Source organism: Solanum tuberosum, unplaced genomic scaffold, assembly GCF_000226075.1.
Source record: "Solanum tuberosum cultivar DM 1-3 516 R44 unplaced genomic scaffold, SolTub_3.0 scf00054, whole genome shotgun sequence".
Lineage (NCBI taxonomy): Eukaryota > Viridiplantae > Streptophyta > Magnoliopsida > Solanales > Solanaceae > Solanum > Solanum tuberosum.
Genome location: NW_006238980.1, coordinates 1267757 through 1276732, shown reverse-complemented (window position 1 = coordinate 1276732; position 8976 = coordinate 1267757).

The following is an 8976-nucleotide window of genomic DNA, read 5'->3' as shown; positions in this document are numbered from 1 at the left end:
TTTGAATGGATTGTTGTCACTTTTTTCATATTTTAAATGAATTGTTTCTTTTATTTTTGTGTATGGTTAATAACCGAATAACCGAAACCGATAATCACCAAACCGATAAATGTATATTGTATTTGGTTTGGTTTGGTTTTGATAATTTTAAAACCGATTAAGGTGGTTTGGTTTTGGTTTTGACCAATAACCGATCCAAACCAACCCGTGAACACCCCTAACCATACCTTACTATTCATTCCTCACAAAAATTGAAGAAGAAACACCTTGAAATCTCCAACCCTAGCTTGAACTTGACCTTGATCTCCAATGGAGTTTCTAGAGAGAAGACTTTAGGAGGGGAGGGTTTTTGATTTGGGTGATTTGAATAATGAAATCTAAAATAGGTTTTAACACTTTTAATAATCTTAAAATATTATAATAAACCCAAAATAACCTCCAAACATTTAACTAGCCAAGGGAGGAATTTACCAAACCACCCTTAGATTGGCCGCCTTGGGTAGAAAACTGTGGCCATTCACAAGACCCGTGGATGGGGTCACGAACCATGCTATTACCTCTGTGTTTCATCGATGTGGCCTTATTTGGGGGTCCTTGACCTACAGAGGCCATCCATGGGGTGTGGTTGGACCTACGGGGCTTGGACCCCTTTCGTAGGTCACCAAACTTTGAACAACTTTCTATTTTGGGGTAGCCCTAGGGGTTAGACTTAGGGTCCTCATCAAGGACACCTAGGGTGGTCCTTGGGGAGTGGTACCTTGACGTTTGACTTCTAAACCCCTCAACCATGGCTCGGGACAACATCTCACAACATGAAACCTCACTTTAACTCAAACACACACACGTTAGGCTCTAGTTTCACGTATTCATTTTTAGGGTCGTTACAACCATGGACCGTCCTGGTTGGTTATGTTTGATATCAGAGACCACTATTTTTGGAACCTTAACGACGGCCCATACCTACAGTCCGTGTGTCCATCAACGGACCGTGGACTACAGCCGTATGTCCCAACCCTTGGCCTCAAAATCTCTCTGGCCTCAAAATCTCTCTAAGTCTGGCACTCGCTTATGAGACCAATCTACGAATCATGTACTCACCAATGAGCCCTCTTTGTGAACCGTCGGAAAGTACTTTAACCCATCATTCTTATAAAATTCTAACTGGCCAAACTCACCACTACCAACAGCCTGTCACCCCACCTACGGGTCATGATTGGTGTCGTCTGTGTTGTAACCAGGTCTATGAAAAACTAAAAAAAATCCCCTTCTTAGATTCGAAGTTTTACATTATTCCCCCTTTGGGAACATTCGTCGTCCAATGAGATTCAAGATATCATAAGGAAGGTAGGAACTTAATCTAACATCCCAACATGAATGAAAATGCACATATCTGAGGAGGAAACATCAACTCCAAGCTAAAGCATGCTCAAACAATCATATCATGAATCTTATATGCAACTCATACTCAAATGCACATAAACAAATATATAGAAGTCAATCAAGTAAACTCATTTTCTCAAAATTTAAGTGTTTCATGAACATGCATAAGTAAGGAAATAATGGGAATATCTAAGACACATGACACTTAAAGAGTAAACCATGAGGAACTCAATACATCAAGCTAGAGAAGGGATGGAGGGAAAGAGATGAGGATAACGGGACATCATATCAGGGTCTGCCTCCCAAGTAGCACCCTCAACTAACCGATTCCTCAAAACAACCTTCACAGAAGCAACTCTTTTATTTCTTAACTTCTTAACTTGTCGGTCTCAAATATCAACCAGAACTTCCTTAAATGAAAGATTCTCCTTCACTCCCAAACATTCTAATAGAAGTATAGATGTGGGATCTACAACACATTTTTCAACAAGGAGACAAGGAAAACTAGATGCACCGATGCCAACTCATTAGGCAAATCAAATTGATAAGCAACCTTGCCAATTCACCTTAAAATCTCATATGAGACTACATAATGGGGACTACGCTTCCCTTTCTTCCAAAATCTCATTGAACCCTTCAAGGGTGAAATTTTCAATTAGACCCAATAATTTACCCCAAACTGAAGATCTCTTTATCTAACGTCGTCATAGGAATTTTATCGACTTTGACAACCATTTTTAACCTTTCTCTAGTAAGTTGAACTTTCTCCATATCCTTGATGAGTTCGAGATCTGGACTCATTTTGGGCTTTAATTACAATGATTTAGTGTCTTCAAATGCTTATTTTGTGCCAATAACTGATGTAAAACTCTTGATTTCCAAGTACATGGATCGAGGAACAAAGCAAGGACACTAAGTGGCAAAAAGGAACAAAGCAAGTTGAAAGAATGAAGAAATGCAAGCCTGGTGATCTCCGAGTCCATTTGACAGCCTAAGTTCCAGTCTGCCAAGCCCTGAAGGAAAGAACCGAGTCGGCGAGAGAAAGGAGCATTCAGTGGATCGCTGAGTAGTTCTGCGATGCAGTGTTGAATCGCCCAAAGTTACGGACCTTGAGGAAGCTGAAGGCCAAGGCAGAAAGGAGATGGAATTGACCAAAGGGCGGATCGGCGAGTCCAACTTACTTCACCGAGTGGCTCTTTGCAACATATTTTTGGCGACTATAAATACATATTTGAACATTTAGTTTAGTATAATATTTTCATTAGATAGAATTTTTATTTCGAATTGTAATTACTTTGAGTATTGAGACAAGTTTTCTCTAGTTTTTCCTTACCTTTGAAGAATTGAAGCTTTTCACTTTTGAGAAATTGTAAGTGGGTCTTTGAGATTCTTCGACTTGGAACATTCTAAAGACGAAATTAATCTTACCAAGTTGATGGAAACTCAATTTGGTAATGATTTTTATCTTTTAATAATGTTTATCTAAAACCCCAATTCTTGGGGTGTGATTATGTGATTATGGGCTTATTTAGTTTATGGGTATTGCTAATTGTTAGTTTAAATGTTGTTTAGAAGTAAGTTCAATCATTAATTGTGGTTTAATTTAAGAATTGTAGTTGCAATTAAAGTTCTACCCTTGTGTTTTTTGCTTGCTCGAGAGAGAGGTTTTAAACTTAAGATTATTGATTGATAGTCAGTAGCTATTGGGTTGTCATGGGTTCAGCTCGAGAGAGTGAATCCTAAACCCTTTTCCACACATTCAGCTCGAGAGAATGAATGGACTAAGGTGTGGGCTGTTCTTATTTTTCATGCTTGTTGATGTTCGAGAGAAATCAACTTTATTCGGGGTAGATTATTCAAGAGAAATTTTACCTCATCTATAGTCTAGCTTACTCACTAATATCTAGCTATTTTCTAATAGTTGCAACTACCCATTTGTCTACATTAGCCTATAATCAAATCACATCCCAAGAACCCATCTCATTATTGTTATTTTGTATTGTTTGTTGCTGCTATAGTTGATAATTTCAAATAACCCCCCTCCCCCATTTGACATTCGTGTCACCCCTTGACTTGAATTATGTTTTTATTCAATGATGTCTATTCTTATGACTGATTTGACCATGTTTACACTTTCCTATTGAATGTTAAACACGTACCACTCCCTGTGGGATTCGACCCCAACTCATATAGTTGGGTTATATACTGATTAACGATCGTTGACGCTTAGAATTGGATGAAGTGTCTTTGAAATGTTATTAATCAAACCTCATGTACCGATTTAGGACCTTCAAGGAGTCTTTACCCACTACAAACTAACCTATAAGAAATCTACACCTCCTACAATATGGAGCCTCAAATGGAGCTCTACCTTTCTTGAATGGTAGCTATTTTTATATGCAAAATCAATCAAAGGGAAGTGATCATCCCAATTACCCTTGAAGTCGATTACACATGATCTCAACATATCTTTCAAAGTTTTGATAGTAAGCTCTGCTTGCCTATCGATTTGTTGATGAAAGGTTATACTAAGCTTAACACAAGTACCAAAACCCCATCGGAGAGATTTCTAAAAAATGTCCTTCTTCATCCCATTCCACGAAAAGACCTCTCGCAAATCACAATACATCATAGTGATTCCCGGGTGAATGAAATATCGAGAAATATGGGCTTCTGACAAGATTCGCTCCCTCAATTCGTTGATAGTAGGAACACATAAATGACCTTGATATCTAATTACACCATCTCCCCCTTAGGAGAAAGCCTCAACAGACTTTTTAAGTACCACTTCCTTCAATTCGACCAAGGTCGGATCAAGGCCTTGATTGGCTTTCACATCTGCCACAACAGACGATTCTGAATTGTGACCCATAACACAACCTTTAGTGGAGTCAACTGAAGGAACACCCAATCAGGCCAATCTATGAACATCTCGAACCAACTCCTTTTTATAATCCTTAATATGAGTAGCACTACCAATCTATAATCGTCTAAGAGCATCGGCCACTACATTTGCCTTGCCCTGGTGATAGAGAATACACATGTCATAATCCTTTAGTAAATCAAGCCACCTTCTTTGGTGAAGATTTAGATCTTTCTGCTTAAACACATAATGCAAACTATTGTGGTCGGTAAAGAAATCTACATGAACTCCATACAAGTAATGCATCCAAATCATTAGAGAAAACACAACCGCCTCTAGTTCAAGGTCATGCGTAGGATAATTCTTCTCATGAATTTTCAATTACCTTGAAGCATAGGCAATAACTTTCCCATTTTGAATAACTACACCAATTCTTGAGGCATCACAATAAACAACAAATACATCAGTCGTTTCCAATAAGGTCAACACTAGAATAGAAGTAATTCTAACTTTCAATTCTAGGAAAATCTTTTCGCATGCTTCTAAACATATAAACGTAACCTTCTTTTGGTTCAATGTTTTCAATGGAGAATGAATCAAAGGAAACCCTTCAACAAAACTTCCTTAGTAACCAGCTAAACCCAAGAAACTTCTAATATCTAAAGGGGATAGAGGTCTAGGCCCACTCTTCACCGCACCCGTCTTCTTAGCATCTACCTCAACACCCTTACTGAAAACAATATGACCAAGAAAAGTCACGGACCTTAACCAAATATCACATTTACTAAACTTTGCAATGAGTTGTTGGTCCTTCAGGACATGCAACACTATTCTCAAATGATTAGTATGCTCGTCTTCATTCTTTAAATAGACCAATATAAATAATTTACAAGTGGTCTAGGATTTTGGGGATTGGAAATCAATATCACGTAGGGGTGATTTTGTTTCTCTATAGTGCTAGACAAACATGGATAGGTTGGGTTATTCAATGAAAATAATCTTTATTCAATCTCATAGCATCAGTTCATATAATCTACTCTATATCTCATCTATATGCATAAGTAATAAACCCAATACCTTACACGTTTCTCTTTAACGATGAAAAAAAGGGAAAATAGATCCCACAAATAATATCTATTCTCAAAATAATTAGAGACGTCAAACCTATATTTCAAGTATCGAACGAATTACACACTCAATTAATCTCGTTAGAGCACCAATCAGAGATCAAAAGTAGGAATTAAGTTTGAAACGTTAACACATAAGTTAACCCCATGCTAATTAGCCCAAATCCATGGATTAAAAATAATAAAACATAGCATAACACAATACCCACTACATTTAATCAACACCCAACCCCATAATTCCACCCCTAAACTTTGGAGTTTTAGTCACCCATCATAAAGTGTAAAGAAATTATACCCTGCATAGAAGCAGCCATGGGTAAAATGAAATTAAGCAATTGCAAGAAATACCCACTTTCATTTCAACATCAAATTGTCAATTTCAAGAGAAAATTTGAAAAAATTCAAAACTAAAAGTGTTCTTCATAAAATAACATGTTTGTCTCTCTAAATGATTGAAAACTCTTTAACATCTTTCAAACCCTTCTTTCTCTCTCCTTTGGGCTATTTATAATTTGCCAAAATTTGGTCAAAGACACAATACATGACCTATTTAGTCGTGCTCACCGAGCTTATTCAGCAAATCACAAACTGCTCCTTAGCTCACCTTTCTTTTGCTTTAGGCTTTGTGTTTTTGAACCTCAAATAGTGAGCTCATTCGAGTAGGCCTTTCTAATTCAGCAGATCACCAAGTACCGACTTTTTTCACCTTTAAAGCCTTTTATTATTATTCTATCTATTGTCACCTCCGCGATGGTTTGCAAGTTCTACTTTTGCATTTGGCGAATCAACTCTACTCTTTGAGTTGGCTGACCTACCTCAATTCATTCAACTATTGAAAACTATTGATTTAGGTGAGTTCATTCCAATTGGTTGATCAACCCTTCGTGTTAAGCGACCAACAATGTGGAGTTTATACTTCCTTTCATGTTTTTTCCCATTCTTTCAAACATTCATCCTTGCCTTGTCCTTTATCCTTCATAGGTGCAATTCATCAAAATATCATAACAATAGGACATAATTATGCATTGGGGACACAAATTGTTGAACTAAATAGGCTTCAAATGAGTGTAAATCTACCACTAATTATAGGTCCTACTTAAAAGCATGCTTTTTGAATCGTGGAATTTGATTTTGTAGTCTGATTGTCTAATTTGGATAAATGCAAGAAATGTTCTTGGGCACAAACTTTTAGAGGAAACTCAAATGCTCATACCTTTTGTGACTACCTTGAGAGGATGTGAAACCATTTTGACACCATTTCAGTTGGAACATTATGTTGTCAAACTTATTAAAACCTTTAAGCGAAAGTGTCCCTCACTTCTCACCCATAAATCCTTATCTATGCTTTGGTTTATTTGAATATCAAACTTATGTCAAAAGCCTAAGTTGGGTGTGTGAAATTGAAAAAGGATAGAAAGCCAAGTGAAAAGAAAATAAAGAAAAAGTGATATTCATCTTTAATGTTTGTTGCAAAATGAAGGAACCCTTTCTTATAGATAAAATAATGAGCAATACTTCAAAAATTGTAGTAATAAAGAAACTTTGAGGAAATAAAAGGGGTATCCAAAAAATTGAATGAATAATTGTGTTTGAGTCTCCAAGTGAATAGAATAGTGAGCACTTTAGAAGAGGTGAAGATGAGTACAACAATGTTTTAAAAAGGTGATGTTACTGAGCAAAATTGACCATACCTTTACCCTCAGCCTCATTACAAGCCTACGAAACCTTAGAGATCTTGCATGAATAAGGTAATGTGATTATTGGAAAATATAGGCTAACCTATGGGATACATATTTCATGTGTTTCTCTTTCAAATAGTGAGAGTTGTTTTGATTCTAAATTTTTTATTAATTTTCTTTGTGGGAGCATGTAATCGTTTTTGGTGTGAGCGTACTTGAATGTATTTCTTGAGCCATGGTTTTGCATTAGAAAGAGAGTACTAGTGTGATCAAGCTTTGATTGATGACATCTAGTCATCATTTGAAGCTTTTTGTGCATGATTGAGTGTTGCATATGCTTGATAGTAATCTTGTGGTGACACTTGCATTGTACCTATCATTGAGAACTGTTGAAGACACTCTTGTTGAACTAATTTTTTTTAATTTACTTTAGGACATACAAAAGTTTAAATTGGGGGTGTTGATGAGTGGCAGAATTGGGCTCCTTTAAAACAGTTTAGTATTAGTTCAACAATTAGTATCATCAATGCCTAATAATGTCCTACATTTGATGATATATTAATTATTTATAACTATGGAGGCTAAAGCACAAGGGAAGGATGAATAGATGATAAAAGAGGCCAAAAACACTTAAAAGAGTAGAAATTCCCAACCTGGTACAAAAAGGTTGATCGCCCAATGGGTTGAATAGCGTCGAAGTTGGCAGTATTTTATACCCAACTATCACAGTAGATTGGCAAAGAGAGAACACTTTGGCGATTCGCAAAATTGAAAAAGATGAACGCAAAATCATTGCCAATAGTGATAGATTGATGAGTGAAAATGAAGGCTAAATTAGGCGAACTATGTGAAATTCAGTGACTCGTCTATCATGAAAGGTGTATTCTTTCTAGTCCACCCCTTGGAGATCAAACATGTGAAGCCTAAATAAATAAAAGTGAGAGCTTAAAGAAAAAAATGGTGATTTATCGAATGATTTCAGGCGAGCCCAACTAATGTCACTGAATGGATGCGAAACAAATTTTATGGAAAGTATAATAGCTTGGAAGAGAGAGAAAGTTAATCTTTTTTTTTTTTATTCTTTAAACATTAAGGGAGAAAATATTCAGTTTTGTTTTTAGTTTTACGATTTAGGTTATCCTTGTATTTGATATTTACGGGTTCAAAACAAAGTTGGTATTGAAGATTATTTTTCAATTTCAGCACATTGATGGTTGCGAACTTCATTGGTATAATATTTTTTTTCATTTTTATGATGTGTATCTTAAACACAAAGTGCTACAGGTGTGATTATCGGGTTGGGTGTTTAATGAGTTTTAGATTTACACATATTTAAGGCCTATTTAGCTGAATAATTTGTTTCTTCAATGCCTAATTATTTCCTATTAAATTGATATTTTGATGATATGCAACTATGAAGGCTAAGGGACAAACAAAGGATGAATGTTTTGAGAGAATATCCAAACACATGAAAAGAAGGGTAAAATCCACATTGTTGATCTCATAACAATGGTGGATCACCCAATGGGTACGACCTCAACCAAGTTGAGATTTCACAACAACTGAATTAAATGAGGCATGTCGGGGAACTCCAAGAGGAACGACAACTTGACAAATGCAAAAGGTGATTAAGGTGACCATCGTTGAAGGTGACAATGGTAGGAGAAAATTGAAGGCTTCTAATGTGAATGAAGGTGGTACTCAATGATATGTCGAATGTGAAAGGTAGACTAGAAAGAGCTCTCTGACTGAAGTTTAAAAACCAACAAGCTAAAGCAAGAAAGGCGAGGAGAGGAGCAATAGGTGATTTGCTGAACGGGATCGGCGAGCTCTACTAAAGTTACGTAAATGGTAGCGTAGTGAGTTATGGGAAAGTAATGCTCTCAACAGTGAGAAAAACTTTAGAGAGATAAACATTTTTAATTTG